Source organism: Ceratotherium simum, chromosome 4 (genome assembly GCF_057802395.1).
Source record: "Ceratotherium simum simum isolate JZ-2026a chromosome 4, ASM5780239v1, whole genome shotgun sequence".
Taxonomy (NCBI): domain Eukaryota; kingdom Metazoa; phylum Chordata; class Mammalia; order Perissodactyla; family Rhinocerotidae; genus Ceratotherium; species Ceratotherium simum.
This window is the reverse complement of record NC_141903.1, coordinates 72,004,124-72,024,166: the sequence shown is the minus strand read 5'-3', so window position 1 is coordinate 72,024,166 and position 20,043 is coordinate 72,004,124.

Below are 20,043 nucleotides of genomic sequence, written 5' to 3'. Positions count from 1 at the left end.
CTAGGGCTGCTGTAACAAATTACCACAAACTTGTTGGCTTAAAACAATAGAAGTTTATTCTTTTACAGTTCTGAACCATGCTCCCTCCGGAGGCTATAAGGGAGAAGCTGTTTCTTGCCTCTTCCAGTTTCGGCCAGCATTTGGTGACTGCTGGCATTTCTTGGCTTGTTGGTGTGTCAGTTCAGTCTCTGCCTCTGTAGTCACATTGCCTTCCTCACTTTTGTGTGTTTCTCCCTCTGTCTCATTCTTACAGAAATACATGTAATTGTGTTTAGGGCTCAATGAGATCCTTAATCACATCTGCAAAATCTTTTTTTTGTTTTGCCCTATAGAGTAAATTCATAGGTTCCATGGATATCTTTTGTGGCGGGGGGGCATTATTCAACCTATTACAATCCCAAAGGAAAGTAAGCTCTCCCTCCTCTAATCTTCTGTAGCCCTTTATCTTTAATGATTCTGTCCACTTTTTAACCTCCAGTAGTCCATAAATTAGATTAATTATGGAAAAATTTGAACGAGATTGAATAAAAAAATTTAGAGTCAAGGAAAAGAAAAATGATCTATTTATGTTTAAGGTATTATACTAGCTAAAACTCAGAAAAATTGTAATAGGCTTTACTGTGCATAGGCTATAGTGCCATACATTTGAGTATTAGAGATATCAGCAGTGAGAAAAGACATAGTATGGAATATATGGTTGTGTGGAATTTATGGCAAATTCTGATGAGAGACTCACGATGCAAACTTGTAGAGTTCTGGAACATGGCAGAATATGCAACAGAGAATGAAATACCTTTTAAAAAAACAGCTCCTGGCGTGCTACAGAGCCCCAAGAGAGCTAAAGTGCCTGACATTGAGGTACAGGTGATATTGTAGCCACAACTGGCCTTAATGAACTGGTTTCTGTTGGATCAACCATCTTATATAAAGTTGAGCAAGTTTAGCAACAATCCATCATAAGGTGAAAGTGGTGCCTTCAGGATTGAACACAAGCAGGACCAGAGGGCACAACAAGTTGCGTGAGTATGTAGCCTAGACTCCATGTCATGCACTACTGTTGTCCAGATGCCTCTTCCTCAGCTCATACCTCCATGGTTGATCTCTTATGATCAGCTAGTAAAGGAAAAAAAAGCCCACATTTGGTTCATGGGTGAGTCAGTTTGAAATTGTGGTTGAACTCTTGCCCCACTTGGGTGGCCTTGAAAGAGAAGTGATCAGAGAATATCCTTCCAATGGGCAGAGCCTTGGGAGGTGCACCTGGTCCTCCACTTTGTGTAGCAAGAGAAATAGCCCAACGTTAGAATATACATGGATTCAGGGGCAGGGGTGAATAGCTTGGTTGGTTGCTCAAGGGCCTGGAAGAAGAAAAATGGTTATATTAGGGACAAGGAATTCTGAGATAGAGGCATGAGAATGGGTATATGAGAGTGGACAAGAAGTATGAGAATCTTTGGATTGCATATTAATACCCACCGGAAAGCATCTAACATAGAAAAGGCACTAAACAACCAGGTAGACTAAAACCCTGTCTGGGTGACAGTCAGCCTTTGTCATTGCAATCTGCCACCCTAATGAAGGCACAATTGGTACACAAGTGAATTAGTTATGGTAGCAGGGATGGAGGAGGACATGCATGGGCCTGACAACATGGGATCCAAATTACCAACGCTACAAGAGCTACTGCTGCTCCTGAACACTCAGTCCGCCTTCAGCAGACAGCAATGCTGAGTTCCCAGTGTGATGCCATCCCTTGAAGAGACTAATCAGTCAGTTGGTGTCAAATTGACTACATTGGGCCTCTTCTACCATACAAGAGCCAGAGCCAGAGATTCGTATTGATAGTAGTATACGTGAACATGGACTTGCTTTTCCTGTCTGCAGGGCCTCAGCTTGCACCAGGATTGTGAGGCTTACAGAATATTTGCTCTAACAGCATGGGACTGCACTTTACTTCAAAGGAGATACAACAGTATGCATATGACCATGGGATCCCTGCTCATATCACATACGACACCATTCAGAAACTGCTGGTTTGATGGAATGATGGGAAAGTCTACTGAAGGAACAGCCTGTTAGAGGCACTGCTGAAGTGTCAGCTCAGAGGTGATACCCTGTGATTTTGGGTTTCCATCCTCTAAGAGATTGATAACTTTTATGTGGTCCCCAAGAGGTAGAATACATAGGTCCAAGAATCAAGGGGTGGAAATAGTATCGGCTCCACCTACTGTCATTCTCAATAATCCACTTATGAAATTTCCATCTCAGCAACTCTGGGCTCTGAGAGTTTGGAAGTTTTGGTTTTCAAAGGGGAATATTTCCACCAAGGGACACAGCCAGAGTTCAACTGAAAGATAAGCTGTGGCTGCTACCTGTTCTTCAGACTACTTGTTTCAAGGAGACATGGCATAAGAGGGCATAGAGACCTTAGGATGAGGATCTGAATTATGTCACCAGACAAGTCATAGAGATTAGCATGCATGCCAGCGGAGGGTGAGAGGAATCTAGAATGGATAGTAAATGAAGGTAATGATGAGGATCACTTATAGCTCAAGATTAGCTGCAGTGATGGGGGCTGTATACTCTTCCCCATTTACCTTCCTCTTCTAAGATTCTCTCAGGAAGAGAGGCTCACTGGAATCCTGAAGGAGCTGCTTCTAGACCTTAAACAAAGAAGTAGCTCCAGGCAGACAAGGGTTGGACTGTGGTGGATGCTGTGGTGTGCCACCCAGCTATCGGCCTTCAGGAATGAAGGACTTACTCCTCCAGCTACTGGGAATGCTGCCTGCAGAAAGTGCTCAGCTGTCAGCCTCCACTTAGATTGCATAGGCTGAATGGAGCCACCTCACTCAAGGTCACACTTCCTTTCTGGATTTGCCCAGATCAAATGACTGATCGACATGAACGTCTAATGGCTCAACCTCTTTGCCCCAACTCAGCATAACTCTGATCTGAAAATGCTGATCATCTTATCTTCAGAACTCCCTAGAGTCAACTGAGGCCTCCTTTAGTACTGTGTCACAGTTCAACCTCTTTCTTTGCTTAATCCTGTTTCTTTCCCTGCTTTCCTCCAGGGGTTGATCATAAGAGCACTCCCTGTTAATACTCCTAATACGGTACAGGGTCTGCTTCCTGGGGAAGTCAAAAAGGTTAATATTTTTCTGGGCTCTCAGCTTAGCGTTAATGGGGCCCTGCCATAAAAGTGGGATAGGCAGTATAAGGCCTCCAACTGAGAGATATGTCATTGGCTTAATTTTGCCATCAACTAGTTTTTTGACCTTGGGTAAACTCTTAACTTCTCTCATTCATACAAGTTTTTATTTTGAATGTTTACTATACAATACATTTTGGTAGACAAAACTCAATTCCTTTCCTCAAGGAGCTTATAGGTCTAATAGATCTTAGGTTCTTTATTTATATTATGAAGGGGTTGGACTTGAACTGGTGTTTCTAAACCTTTTGTTAATTTAAGTCCTCATGTCAGGCCCCATAACCTCCATTTCACTCTGGTTGAGAATCACTCTCTTCTGGTGTATGCCTGGGAACGAAGAATATTTGGTTAAGATTTGTTTTATGAAAATAATATTTTTCATTTTGCAAAAAGAAAATTACATAGTAGATATGCTGTTTCAAACTGTACGTCCGAAGACCTTGGTGATTTTGGTAGCACCATTCAGGATCAGTCAGGCTGGGTTCAGTCAGGGGACAGAAACCATATTAGTTACTTAAACAGGGAATTTAATATTAAGAATTAGGAATTTGGCATAAAGCTAACTAGAAAACTGAAAAGGAGAAAGGAGAATACTAAGGCACAAGCAACAAAAATAAGAGATTGAAATGACTAGAATTTAGGAGCTTAGAAAAGAGGCCTCATACACCTGAGTCCCAGAACTCTGAGGAGGGGGCACTGCCATGTTGGTGCTGATAGCCCTGGGGCAGGAGGACAGGATAAGACTGGTTTGGCAAGTGTTGGGAAAGTGGCATACTAGAATTAGCTGTTGCTATAGAAGGGCAATGCTGCTGCTGGCCTCAAGAAGTGTTGGGACGATGCTAACAAAAATGGCACACCCAGAAAGCCTGGAGGAAGCAAACAGGAAGCAGACAGAAGGAACAGGTTGATTATGGCTCCTTCTAGGATTCCTTTTCCACAGAATTCAACATGGAGCCAGCTTGGCAAAGCAGAAATGTGGTTTACAAGGTCCCAGCCAGCCCTAGCATCAGAAAGTGGAGTGTACAAGTCTGTTTTAGGACTAAGAGACAATAGCTAAATAACTGACACAATCTTTAAGATATTTTTGAGCTTTAAGATTCTGTTTATCTGCCTGTTAGACCTGCACAGGGTCATAAGTAAGAATCTTTATGGTTTGCCTTTTTTTGAGATGTTTTCTTTTTATGTACCTTGATTCAGAGAGTAAATAACTTATTTCAGATTTTTGGTCTTCTACTTCATTGCCTTGCTTGAATTAATGAATGTACCTGTTTTACTTCTGTGTTTTTTTTTTTTTTATTGTTGTTATATTTGTTATTTACAACAGTTAAAAATAATCCCATTTTTTTTTGTTAGAGATTTTTATTAAATAAGGGCTTTTGAATTACCTAAAATAGTGTGTTTAATTGTCTTGGTTACAAATTAAAACACTTTACATATTATTCCAAGTTACTCTTTCAAATGCTGGAATTTCAAATGTTTCCACACATTAAATTTTACATAGTTTTATGATTTTTTTTCTTTGAATAATAAATCTGGGCTTTAAAAATATTCTCCAGACTATGGGGTATTTAACTGGCCCTCTGTTAGAACAGCTTTTTTTAGTCTAAGCTACTGCCTGACTTCCAAACTTGGTTAAACATTCGTATTATTCTCCTTTTAACATGGCTTAATATGCTGCTCTTTAACGCGAAAATATTATTTGCTCGCAAGGAGTTCTCATGAAAGTAGACTTTATATAAAATGTGGTATTAAACTTTCAGTAGGAAATGGTCAAATAAATAGAGAATATTAAAAGTGAGGTGTTCAAAGAGGAATGGTGGTTTAATTAGCTAAAGAGTACTTAAAAATGTCTATTGACATAAACTAACAAACATATGAAAATGTAGTTAGTCACTGGTGTTTATCAGTTGAAACTTTATTATAAAGAAAAATCTATGAAAAAACTTTTATATTCTATATAAATGTATGCAGTAGTCCAAAAACATTCTCTAAGATCCAAATTGTGAAAATGGGTTCTAGTTAAGCTTAATGAAAGGCAGTAACTGTGCCAGACCCCCAAATACAGCAAATTCTTTTCCATAGGTAAATTTATAAATCCCTTAACACACTTGCTGAAAGTCCAACCTGAACCGAACAGTTGGTATACTGGGTTCTTTTATCCCAGTTTTGGGAACCCGCTGTTCTTGAGACATGTTTAAATGGTTCTACTGTTATTACTGCAGGTGTCCCTTTTCAAACAGGTCTCTCAACAATTAGATTGTTTAGTTTTTTAAGAATTCTCAACTTTGTTAAGATGCCACCTGTAGTCAGAGGACATCTGGAAACATTGGAATTAGCTTTTAAAAAAGTAATTGCGGTTACCATAATCACTAATACTCTGATACTCCAAACTCATCTATTAACCTACTAGGGAGTTCTCGTCCAGGAAGTCAGAAGTTGCCTTTAATTGATCTGTGGTTGCCACCTGAATATTCATGTTGAACTGATTTGTTTTTCTAAACGTGTCTAACACATGTCCAGCCTGTATGGAATAAAGCTCACACAGTGTAGTTTAGCCAAAAATAACCTGTTGGCTGGTAATTTTTAGAACTTTTACTATTTCTATAAATATTAAAGGCAGTGTCCTCTAGTACTTAATATGTGGCCTCTTTCCAGTCACTGGAGGAATAATTTAGTTGGTGAATAAACTGAACCCCTGTCTTGGGTTTTTCCTCATGGTTCCTGCTCTAAGCATTTTCCTACCTGTTTAACTCAGGGTAGGTGGATAAAAGAAAGTAACATAAAATGAAAACTATGCTGTTTTTATTGTTGTTTTTATTTTATTGGCTCTGATAAAATGTTTCTTAAGAGTTTGAAGGCATTACATTGAGGGTCCTAGCTCATCAAACGATCTTTTTTCCCATTGTTTTCACTATTTGTCTAGATCACTGAAAGTAGATTTCAATGATCTCAACTTTAGTTTCCTAAATGTCAAGATAAATTATAGTTTATGCATGTTTAAGATATTTTAGGACTAAAATTTTGTTTTACTTTATTTTATTTATTTTTTGGTGAGGAAGATCAGCCCTGAGCTAACATCCATGCCAATCCTCCTCTTTTCCTGAGGAAGACTGGTCCTGGGCTAACATCTGTGCCCATCTTCCTTCACTTTATATGAGACACTGCCACAGCATGGCTTGACAAGCGGTGCATTGGTGCGTGCCAGGGATCCCAACCCGGGTCACCAGCAGCTGAGCGTGCTCACTTAACCACTACACCATGGGGCTGGCTTGGGACTAAAATTTTAAAGAAAACCATTTTTAATTTTAAAAGTGTGTTCTGAATGTAGCATTTCATGTTAAACTTTTTCAGTAATTTCTTTTTCAATATTCATTTGAAATTTTGAACTTATTTATAAGTGATTGTTAGCAGAATCTGCTAATTATCCCCAATGTCCGTTCTTTCTTTTTAGCAATAGAAACTGTTGATCTCCAGCTGGGAACATGGCCCCTAAGCTAGAGACTAAATTTCTCAGCCTTGTTAGAGCTAGATGTTTTTACATGTCTAAGTTTCTACCTATAGCATGTGAATAGAAATTACAAATGCACCTTCTGGGTCTTGCCTTTAACAAAATTTGGTGTACAGATCCCTCTATTTCATTCCATTATCCTGTAGGCTGGCCCTTGACCATTGTGGTAGTGAGCCAGCTTCAACCACGCAGATGAGGGCAATACTCTGAGGGGATGTCTGAAAAACAAGAGGGAAGGGCCCTGGTTCCTGGATGACCCCATGGAGCAGGCTGCCTTCCATTCCTCTCCACTTGCCTACCTCTGAATGGTGAGGGAGCAATAAAATTCTACCTTATTTGAGCTACTGTATATTTGGGTCTTTTGTTACAAAAGATTAGTTTATACTCTAACTAATACAGATAGGATTTTAAGAGAAAATTTTTTTGATGACTTGGAATTTCAAAGAAGGCTCTAGAGGCCAAGGCTCATAGATGCTAAGTATCTACATTCTAAACTTAAGCACTAGCCCATCTGTGCAAGGTTGGAAAAGGGGGCTTTCAAAACTGAGTTCTTCTCTCGTTAACCTATTGCCTACCTTCCTCCTATGTAAAAGAAGGCTGGGGATTACTGAAGATTGAAAGATGGAGGCCTGTATTGAGTATTTTTTGAGAGAGAGAGGTCAGTGTTGTATGATGTTTCCTCTCCCACCTTTCCCACGAAGAGGAGAGTGGAGCTGGCCTCTACCTCAAGTCAAGTGATGAGGCCTTGAAGAGAACCATTTAGAGAACTTCACATGTGGCACTGGGAATTTAGGGGATATAGGGCCTGGCAACTGCCTCACTCCTAAGAGCCTTAAGTCAAAGGCTGGCTGAAGGGGCCTACTGGTAAAAAACAAAAAGAGAGGGATGTATTGAGGTCATCCTGTGTTCCAGAGTTTTGTTGGGCAACTCTCAAAGGGTTAAAGAAGTTTTCCCATTTATAGCAAGTAACTGAGTGTGAAGCCTTTATGGACACCTGTATGACGCCAGGTGGATCTCTTTGTGGTCACCCCTGGTTGAGCATCAGTTTCAGGATAAATTTACAGTGTCATATTCATGGGCTATGCATTAGGTTTTATTGAGGACAGTGAAACATAAGGTGAATCAGTCAGAGTCTAGTCAAGAAACAGGAAACTATTTATTTATTTTTTGTGAGGAAGATTGGCCCTGAGCTAACATCTGTTGCCAATCCTCTTCTTTTAGCTGAGGAAGATTGGCCTTGGGCTAACATCCGTGCTCATCTTCCTCTAGTTTGTGTGTGGGACGCCTGCCACAGCATGGCTTGGTAAGCAATGCGTAGGTCCATGTCTGGGATTTGAACCTGTGAACTCCGGGCCACAGAAGCAGAGCACGTGAACTTAACCACTATGCCACTGCTTCTGCCCCCAGGAACCCAATATTTTAACAGAGAATTTTATGTAAAGAATTCTTAACCAGATACCCCACTTTAAGTCTTGGGGTACAAAAGGGAAGAGGGTGGTATTTTTAAATGTTAGAGGCTTGGAGGAGGGATCCTGAGCTGAGACAGACTTCAGAGGAGGGGTCATTGCCTGATTTGTGCTGGTACTACAGGAATATGGGGACTGGGCTGAGAACTCTGGGGAAGGGCACTGGCTGGCTGATACTGGTATCTCTGAGGGACACAGTGAAGGTGGTTTTGGGAGTGAAATTGCAACCCACTGCTGTGTTAGGATCAGCTATCTCTGCTGGGGGTAAAGTGTCATTGCTGGGTGATGCTGACAGAAATAGGAAGCATGCAGGAAGAAATAGGTTCTTTTCCCCTCTTCCTTTCCTCTAGTCTTTGAGTGATCCTATTGACAGAATACAGCAAGGAGCCAGGTATTCCTTTTGGATAGGATCCTGGTTTGAATGATCCCAGGCCACCATACCTACAAAGAGTTCCATATTTTGTCTTTAAGATTCACATATTTCAGTTAGCCATTGGAGGGGGAATGCAATTTCTTCTCAGATGCAGCCCTGTCTATTCTGCTGCCATATCTGCTTTAGTTTTCTCAGGAGCAAGTCATTCCGTATATGATTGTGTCCTCCAGTTACAGGGACTATGTGAGAAGTTTTCCAGGTGGCTTTTGTTAAGTCCTTCTCTCAAGGCTTAGGGTGAACTGAAGATGTCACCCACACTTTCTCTAGAGTGGGCTGGAATTACAGCTTTCTTTATGGAAATCCTTTTTACAAATACTTTCATAATCCCCATCAATGAAATCCTTTATAGCCTTGATAAAGATGAATTATCTGTCCATTTGTTAGCCACCTATTTTGAAATTTCGTCATGGTGTGAATGGCTCTGGCAATGGTGAAGAACCAGATGTTGAAGATACATGTGAAGAGTTTGAATAAAATTGTTCAAATGCTTAACTGGAACAAAGCAATATTTCTAGATTACTATGTAGTCTTATATGTGATTTAACTATATAACTAAATTAATATTATAAATAGGCATGTGGCAATTCCATCTAATACATAAAAGTTTATATATTCACTTTGGAAAAAAAACTTTTTAAATGGGTTTTCCAGTGAGAAAATAGATCACTTTATATTAAGGGTAGCCTTATATCTAGGCGTACATGTTGGCACATAAATGTGTCATAAACCACAGCTTAATTAGGCAAAAAGCCATAAATCAATATTTTCCTCTCCTCTTTATATTTAAATACACCAAATAATATAAAACTGAAGTCCCTGCCACCATTTTTCATACTTCTGATGAAGAATCTGTATCACAAATATATGGTTAACATTTCAACAATTCTTACCCACTGAGTTTCTTCCTAATGGTGGATTATATATTTCTGGGATTTAAATACCTGGCATTTAAAATTTAATTTTGATGGAACACTTTTTATTTTTGGATATCATATTGCTGATACTAGTTTATTAGCCTTTAAAATGTTTCTTGAATAATGACCTTTCTAATTTAACTTGCACTGAGACATTAGCTTACTAATCTGAATCTTTTATTATTTGACTCTGATTTAATCTCTAAGAATTTTAACATTAATAATAATTTAGAAATATATTAAAATCTTTATTATTACAGTATCCTTTTAGAACTTCCAGTGGAATCTTTTTTAAATAGTTTCTGTTTCTCTGCAGACTTTCCCCATCTGTTTACTTATCACATCTATTTTTTTCTTAGGTAGTTGAACATATTTATAACAGCCTCTTTAAAGTCTTTTCTGCTACTTCCAACATCTGAGACATTTCAGAACCTTTTTCTATTGGCTCCTTTTTATTTTGATATGGGTCAGGCTTTATGTCTTTTCTCAAAAAATTAAAATATTTTTTAATTTTATACTGGACATTGTGTAGGGTAGGTTGTAGTGACTTTATATTATATTGTCTTCCTTTGAGTATTGAGTTTCTTTTTTCTGGTAGGCAGTTAAATTACTAGAAGATCCTTTTGACCTGTCAGAATTAGAATGATTTGTTAGTATGTGTCTATTTCAGATTTGTCCCTAGTCCTAGGGTTTGTCTCTTCTTTTAGGTTGTGATTCTTACCGTTAAGACATACCCTTTTGAGAGTTACAGCTGAGTATTTGAGGAGCTCAGCAAGATCTTTCCATTCCCTTTTGCCAGAACACGACATTTTTCAGCTTTGTGCAACTTTTCTTTTTTTCCATTCAGTTCCGAGCAGCTGTTGTCTGCCAGGCCTCGGAGTCTCAGTTTGAAATGCATGGGTCTGGTCTTGGCAAAAGCCCTGAGGGGAACTCCTATGCATGCTTCTATGTCATCCCTTCATCACAACTCCCTCCTCTGTGAATTCTGCCATAAATTTCAGCTGCCTCAGTACTCCAAACTCCAGTCTTTGCCTTGTCAGCTCAGTGAGACTGACACTTTCTACTTGAGCTCCCGCTCACTGCGCCATCATATATAAAGAGCCCTAGGGGCTCACCTGATGTGTTTCTCTTTTATAGTACTGGCTGTCCAATTTATAAAAGCAGTAAATCATATATTTTGTCCAGGTTTGTAATTGTTTATAGCAGAGGGTAAGTCTAATATGAGATACTGTACCATGGCCAAAAGCAGATGTCTATGCTCCTCCAAATCCTTTCTATAATTATCTGTTTTTCCACTCAAAATCTGAATGCTAAATGACTGTAAAATCTTTTAAAGCTTATTACTATTTTTTTTTTTGTGAGGAAGATTGGCCCTAAGCTAACATCTGCCAATCCTCCTCATTTTTTGCTGAGGAAGACTGGCCCTGGGCTAACACCCATGCCCATCTTCCTCCACTTTATATGGGACACTGCCACAACATGGCTTGACAAGTGGTGCGTTGGTGGGCGCCCGAGATCCGACCGGCGAACCCCGGCCCGCCACAGCGGAGCACGCGCACTTAACCACTTGCGCCACCAGGCCGGCCCCAAAGCTTATTTTTAAAATAGTTGCTCTGCTTTTACACACTTCCCAAATTATTCTATGAAGCCAGTATTACTCTGATACCAAAACCAGATAAAGACATTACAAGAAAAGAAAACTACAGGCCCATATCCTGTGAATGTAGAACCAAAAATTTCTCATCAAAATATTAACAAACTGAATCCAGCAAACATATAAAAAGGATTATACACTATGATCAAGTGGGGTTTACCCTAGATATACAAAGTGGATTCAGTATACAAAAACCAATCAATATAATAGACCATCTTAACAGAATAAAGATAAAAACCTATGATCATCTCCAAAGATACAGAAAAAGCATTTAAAGCAAATCCAACACTTTTTCGTGATAAAAACACTTGACATACTAGGAATACAGGGAACTTTCTCAACCTTACAAAGGGCATGTATGAAAAACCCAAGGCTAACATCTCACTTAATGGTGAAAGACTGTTAGTTTTACCCCTAAGATTAGAAACGACAAAAATGTCCACTCTAATTATTTCTATTCAACATTGACTGAAAGATCAAGCTAGGGCAATTAGACAAGAAGAGGCAATATAAGGCGTTCAGATTGGAAAGAAAGCTGTAAAACTATCTGTATTCACAGATGACATGATCTTGTATGTAGAAAATCCTAAGGAATGCACATACACAAAAATTATCAAACAAATGAATTCAGCAAGGTTGCAATATATGTGATCAATATGCAAAACTCTATGTTACGTCTATTCACTAGCAATAAATAATCCAAAAATGAAATTAGAAGATAATTCTATTTATAGTAACATCTAAAAGGATAAAATACTTAGGAATAAATTTAACAAAAGAAGTGTGATATTTGTATACTGAAAAGTACAAAACATCATTAAAAAAATGAAAGAAGACCTAAATAAATGGAAATACATGAATTGGAGAACTTAATATTGTTAAGATGGAAATCGTCTCCAGATTGACCTACAGATTCAATGCAATTCCTTTCAAAATCTCAGATGCCTTTTTTGCTGGAATTGACAAGCTGATCTTGATATTCATACAGAAAGGCAAAGGACCCAGAATAGCCAAAGAATCTTGAAAAAGAACAAAGTTGGAGCATAGACCCTGCTTAATTTCAAAACTTATCTCAAAGCAACAGTAGTCAAAACAGCATGGGATTGGCATAAGGATAAATATCTAGATCAATGGAGTAGAATGAAGAATCAAGAAATGTGCTGAGACAACTGGATATTGTTAAAAAACAAAATTCAACCGCGTAAACGTGAAGACCTAACTGGCTTTCTTAAGCAATTCATGAATCAGGCAGCATCCCATCTACCAAGAAGGGAGGGTGTTGGGAGGGGTTGTACAATATGGAAGGTTTTATAGGAAGAAAGGTGGGGCTAGACAGCTATTAGCAAAAGAAGAAAAAGGATTATTTGAAGGCCAGACCACCTCCTCTTGGGGGAAGGGAATGGCAGGGGTCTTTGTTATGCAGATTGCCTCTTCTTCTTCTGGGAGGTTTGAGAGGACCCACGTGACAGATCACCTTACTGCTGCTTGACCGGAAAATTCCAAACTGGTCAATTAAGATTACATTTCTGGGAGAGGTTGAAGTTGCAATTAGATCAGGTATTAAATCTCGGTTTAGTATCAGGGGCTTTAGCATGAGTGATGCCATCTGGGGCCTGTGGTTTTCTTTTTAGCAACATCTATATGCAAATAAATGAAGTTGGACCCCTGCCTCATGTCATATACAAAAATTAACTCAAAATGGATTGAAGACCTAGATGTAAGAGCTCAAATTATAAAATTCTTATAAGAAAACATAAGCATAAGTCTTTGAGACCTTGAATTAGGTAATTGTCTCTTAGGTGTGCCACTAAAAGCACAAGTGTAAAAGGAGAAAAATACATAAATTGGATTTTATTAAAACTTTTACCCTAATATTCATAGTTGCATTTCTTATAATAGCCAAAAGGTGGAAACAATCCCAATGTTCATCAACTGATGATTGGATAAACAAAAGGTGGTATATCCATATATGAAATAATATTTTGCCATAAAAATGAATGAAGTACTGATACATGCTACATCATGGATGAACTTTGAAAACATTACACTAAGTGAAAGAAGCACATATAAGAGGTCACATATTGTATGATTACATTTGTGAAAAATGTCCAAAATATGCAAATGCATAGAAAATATAGATTAGCAGTTCCCAGAGGATAGGAGAGGGGGGATGTGGAATTACTTCTAACTGGTATGGGGTTTTGTGGTATAATAAAAAATAAATATTTGGTGTTTGTCTCTGTTTCTGGCACAGAGCTCCTAAAAGTCTTGGAATTTACTGTTGTCAAAAGAAAAATTCAGAGAGCTTTACTTGATATGATTATGCTATTGAGTAAGAAAGAAACTGTGAACAGCGAGACTTCAAACCTGAACGTGACATGAAGCTCCGAGGCTTGATATTACAGGATGGCTTACAAAGTGAAAATGATTAAGTTGTTTAACCTTTACAATGATTGGTTATTACTATGGAGATTTCCAGATGGCAGGAGATTGGTTAAAAGTGATTATTTTTCACTATTTTTGAAGTTGACCTAAGTTTCATTTATGATTGTCAGAGGCATTCACAAAGAATGCCTAAGTTAAATTTTGCTTACATTCATGGAATAAACTAGATTAAGTTTTACTTATGTGACTTAACTAGTTTTATCTGCTTGGAGGATCTTGAAGCCTAGTCTCCATTTTATTTTATTTAAACACTGTTTGTGTAACATCATAATGAAGTGACTCATGGGGGAATCCTAGATGGCTTCAGGATGGGAGCTGGTTGCCAGAGGGTTAGAACTTTCAGCCCCACCCACTGACCTCCAAGGAGGGGAGAGGGGCTGGAGATTGAAATCAATCAACAATGGGCAATGATTTAATCAATCATTCCTACAATATGAAATCTCCATAAAAACCCCTAAATGAATAGGATTTGGAGAGCTTCTGGGTTGGTAAACACATTGTCATGCTGGGAGGGTGGCACCCCTTGAGAGGGCCTGGAAGCTCTGTGCCAGCCCTCCTCCTCCATACCTTGTTGTATATCTCTTCCATTTGGATGTTCCTGAGTTGTATCCTTTATAATAAACCAGAAAATGTAAGTAACATGTTTTCCAGAGTTCTGTGAGCCATTCTAGCTAATTATTGAACATGATGGGGGTTGTGAGAACCTCTGAATTTGTAGTTGGCTGGGCAGAAGTGTGGGTAGCCTGTGATGAATAAATGAAAATCAATAGGATATATTGGAGTATATAAGGAAGCCATTTGGTTTAAAACTAATTTGGCCTAACCTTGTTTTTCCAAAAGGGTCTGATGAGGCCTGTTGAGCATGCATTGTATATCTGTTTTAAATGTTTACTATGTCCCAAAGACAAAAATGATACCATTAAAGATAGAGATGTAGCTTCCCCCCATATCAGCATTTCCTTAAGGATAAGCATCTCTTCCTAGAAACTAAGGATTAATTACTGACCTGCTGTGCTCACTTTGTGACCACTGACCTGCTGTGCCAGCTAGCATCTCGTGACAGTAATAAAAGGGACATTCCTGTCACATGTGGTGTACGCTCTTTGTTCCAAGATGGTATATAATCACTCTGTGTACCCCACTTCTTGGGGAAGGAAGCTTCCCTGGGCTATAGTCCTCAGACCTCGTTTATAATAAACTCACCTCAAATTTTAATTTATAGATTGATTATGAATTATTTGCATTTACACCTGGGCACCCCATTTGCAGCTGGCAGCTGAAGTAGGGGCAGTCTCTTGGGACTGAGCTCAGAACCTGTGGGGTCTGTGCTAACTTTGGGAATTAGTGTTGGAGTTGAATTGAATTGTTGGACACCAAGCTGGTGTCAGAGAATTGGTTGTTGGTGTGAAAAAAACTCCACATAGTTGGTATCAGAAGAAGTGTCAGAAGGAAAAAATCACACAGGTTTCTTTTTGAGATGATGAAAATGTCCTGTAATTAGATAGTGGTGATGGTTGCACAACTTTGAGAATATACTAAAAGACACTAAATTGTACACTTAAAAAAATTATTCTGCTTTGAGGATGCAGGAGCCAGCCTGAAAGAACAAATAGCCAATGCTGGATTCATTTGAGCAACAAAATAAATAACAATAGTATTGGATTATAACTCAAGGAGTAAAATATATATCTATGAGTCCATACTGATATAAATAAATAATTGAGTAAACAAATAAATGGAGAAGGGACAAATCTTCCTTACAAAATAATTCCAAATGATACATGTAAAATGAATGTGGGAAATAGAATATCAAAATTAGCACACTACAGTAATAATTGCTGCAGGCAAATTTCCTGATGAATGCTAAAATTAGTGGGCAACATGTTAAGGAGAAACAGGATATTTGCAGAGCCTGAAAGGATCTCCCCTCCAAATATTTATTAATTACTGTGATGATTTAACATATGTCCACAAATTCTTTGATACTCCTCCCTCTAGGAGGTAGTGTTTAATTTTTCCCCCTTCAGGGTGGTCTGGATTTCAGTGACTCATTTCTAATGAATAGAGTATGGAAAGGGAAAAATAGTAATTTTGTAGTAAGAAGACTGGCTGACATTACCTTAGTGAAGTGATTAAGGTTACCATCACTAGGCAAGTCATATTGATATCATATACCTTGGGATATGACGCAATGAAAGGTACTTCACCTCTATGACATTCTTCTCAAAAATTCCTGACCTTGGTACAATCATGAGAAAACATCAAGCAAGCTGAAATTGAGGAACATTCTACAAAATACCACACCAGTACTCTTCAAAAGTGTCAAGGTCGTGAAAAACAAGGAAAGACTGAGAAATTAATAGACATTGGAGGAGACGAAGTAGATGGCTAGATTAAGTGTAACATGGTATCCTGGTTTGGATCCTGGAACAGAAAAAGAGCATTTCTAGAAAAACTGGTGAAATCTGAATTTTAGTTAATAGTGTTGCATCAATTTTAATTACTTAGTTTTGATAAATGTACCATTTTTATGTAAGATGTTAAGATTGAGAGATTAAAGGAAGCTGTACCTTCTTTACAACACTTCTGTAAATCCAAAATTATTTCAAAATAAAAAAGTTTTAAATATTACTATAATTCGCATGCTCTTATTTCTTTTTTTTCTTCTTGTGGGTAGGTTATGATCGTCCTCCTCTTAAAGAATCCACTCAAAAATAATATGTGATTGGTCCTGAATTCTGTGGGCTATTTATTTATTAATTTAAAAGAAAGTCTTTATAATTCTCATCAATATACTCATTATATTTTAATACCAGTAACAATATACTGTTGTTACCATGATTCCAGAATATCGTATTGTTTAGTTGAAAAATCTGAATGTTACAGAGTTCTTTTTTTTTCTTTCTTTCTTTGTTTTTTGTGAGGAAGATTAGCCCTGAGCTAACATCTGATGCCAATCCTCCTCTTTTCACTGAGGAAGATTGGCCCTGGGCTAACATCCGTGCCCATCTTCTTCTACTTTATATGGGACACTGCCAGAGCAGTCTTGACAAGCGGCGTATCGGTGCGTGCCCAGGATCTGAACCCGAGAACCCTGGGCCGCTGAAGCGGAGTGTGCGCACTTAACTGCTACACCACCGGGCTGGCACCCAGAGTTCTTGATATGTTGAACATTTATTTAAGTTTGTGTCATATTTCAATTTATTTTAATTTACAATATAATTTATATTATTTTATCTTTCAATAATGATAAAAATCAGATTAAACTGATACGCTATGAGGGTTAATATTTATTTATATTTTATATTCTACCAATTTCCAAAATGTTCTTGAGTTAGGTTACAGTCAAAGCACACGTATAAAAAGCCATTTTTTAGAAAAATATTTAAGGACATGAAAAGGTAATTGTTACATTAAAAAAAGTTACACAGACTTTCTACAATAGTTTCCTAGTTTTGTAAAAGAGATTAAATATGTAGCCTGGAAGAACTTACGCCAAAATTTTAACAAGAGTAATCATCTTTAAATTGTGGTATTTAAAAATTTTCTTTTCTCTTTTCTGCATTTTCAAAAGTATGTACAATGTGTGTCGTTACTTTTGCAATCAGAAAAACATGGTAAATATTAAAAACATACATGCATACCTACAATAGAATAGTTAAAGAGAGATTGGAAATAGCACAGAGAAAAGAAAGTCAAAATATTTTGTTCTCCTAAATAAATTAAAACTTACGGGATTTGTCCTGAGGCTTATAAAACAGCTATAAATTGTTCATGTTTAGTGTTTTAATTTATACATACACATTCAAACAGAGATGTAAACCTCATATGTGTCTCCAATAGGACAATAGATTCATGCCCTGTATTTAGGGCAGTGAATTCTCAATTTTCAAAGAAATTATACATTAATATTTTAATAGATGGCTGGTCATTATATTGTACAATAACACCCCATTTAGCCAGTATCATAAGGATAGTATAGAATTTTTAAAATAACTGAAGCTTAAATCTGTAAGTATCAAAACTTTTGTTCTAGTTATTTAGAATGAAAATATTTGTACAATGTTTGACTTCCCTGACTTAAACAAATCCTATTTGAATCTCAAATATTGAACTAAACTGGGATGTATTGACACATCATTGAGTATGCTGTTACCATTCATTAAAATTGAATGCCTTCAGATTGTATAGAAGAACCAAAATGAAGACAAGATCTGGTCTACTCTTTCTAAATTGTCGACTAGCTCCTATTTTTCACTGGCATTGTTTCCATGTATAATTTCCCATGAAATGGTTTACTTAATTGTTGGTCTACATGTGACTCCGCTTGTCGTGTCATATAAAGTTCCTGGGTTTCATGATAGACCCTTCAGCCTTTTTTTTTTTTTTTAAAAACCAACTTCTAGTACAAGGCTAGAGTTTATCAGAGGTCTGAGCTGAGTTAAGTGGGGGCATTAGTGTATTTTTATAGCTAACAATTTTTAAAAATATATACCAAATAACTTGAGAGTAGTGTTTGCTTGTAATCTAAAAACAAATTTCTTACATTTTTTGGCAGGTCTTTATTGAGAAGGCTTTAGTTGAAGTACATGTAGTGAAGCCTTTTATTAGGCACCATACTTGGCTCTTTCACGGCAAGGTACTTACTTCTCTTGTGGAGATGATAACTGTACCTATCCTACAAGGTTTTGAGGGGATTAAATGAAACGTATGTGTAAAGTGCTTAACACAGTGCCTAGGGCATAACAAGTGCACAATGATTTTCATCTGAGAAAGGAAGAGAAACTGAAAGAAGTCCAGTGTGGATGGAGAGTGTGGCAGAATGCTGCGCTATTAGAGGAGGAAAAGAAGGCAAGGGCCAGGTCAGGCTGTGTTAGGATTTTGGATTTTACTCTGGAGTAATGTGGGAATCACTGAAGGGTTTTAAGAAGATGTAAATGATCTGATGATCAGATTTACATTTTGAAAAGAACATACGGGCTGCTGTTCGGAGACTGGAAACTCGAGGAGCCAGGGTGCATCTTCTTTCCTTTGGACTGTCTGTTTTTAAGGTGAGCATCTTTGAGTACACGGCTAGAAGCTTAGCTTCTTACTTTTATTTTGACACAGTCATAGCACACTTGCAAGTCATTCAGCTCTTATGTTGTTGGTATTTTTCGAACTAACTTGTAGGGCCACCCACATTTAGTAGAGAATGGGCAGGATTCCAAGGAGCAGACCAGCCTTTCATGAGGCTCTGCAATATGATGCATGCTACTTTTAACTTCCTTCTTCTGGCTCATGGAGTCTCGGGTAATGCCTGCCTTTTACATGGAAACTTTGTTTCCTCTCTAGGTTTTATTACTTTAGCTCTCAGACAAGAAATGACAAGCCTGTGGCATAGGTGCTACCATTTCTCTGTTCCCCACCCATCTTGAATTTTTTCCTCTCCTTGGAGTGCCAGCATCCTTGTAAGAGTACTCCAGGTAGCTCTCAAATTGTTAGAGTTGGCAAGAGCATTGGGAGTTATTAATATTCCTGATGCAGACATTCGGTTCATTGCTGGCATCTGTGTGATGTCATATCACTGCTGCCTTACTCTACATACAGGTCCTAACTATTGGATCTGTGCCTGAGTGCAGCTACCATAAACGTTTTTGCTTTTACCATCTTTTGGTATGCAGCCCTTGGCTCACTTCTCATAGCCATGAGGGGCTTGCCCTACTTCACGTCTAGATCTGGGATGTCTGCTCAGGTCCCCCCGTTCTCTCCTCACTTTATCTAATTAATCTCATTCTATTGTTGTCCACTTTTCAGGTTGATCACTTCCAGTTCATCCTGAATATCTTTCTTCAGGTGTAAATATATAGGGAGAAACTGAAATATTAATTGCTGAAATAATATATTGTCTAAGATTTACTGATATATACCCAAGCAAAACCATTAAACAAAAGAGTGGTAGAACCAAAGATGAAAATGATGAGACAAAAATGACAGAATGTTGATACTTGTGAAAGCTGAGTGATAGCTAATTTATAATATTCTATTTTGTGTATGTATGGATTTTCCACAATAAAAAGTGAAAAAGAAAGACATATGGAGGATCTGATCATATGAACTTTCAGCCAAGGAGAGGTCATGGAGAGGTGGGACAGAGGTGTGAGAAGCAGCTGGGTGATGGCCAAAAAGAAGGTGCTCTGTGTTTCTTGACATATTAGGTCAATCACGTTGTCTTCTAATACATTGCCCTTTTCTGAGGGATTCTTTATGGAGATCACTATCCTTTGTTCCACTTGACCCCGCTATCCTGGTCATAACTGATTGACCTAGGGAGGGAGTGTTAATCAAAGGCATCTACCTGAATAGCAGGGTGTCTCAACCTGGGTGCTATGGACATTTTGGACTGGATAACTCTTTTATGTGGGGTGCTGTCTTG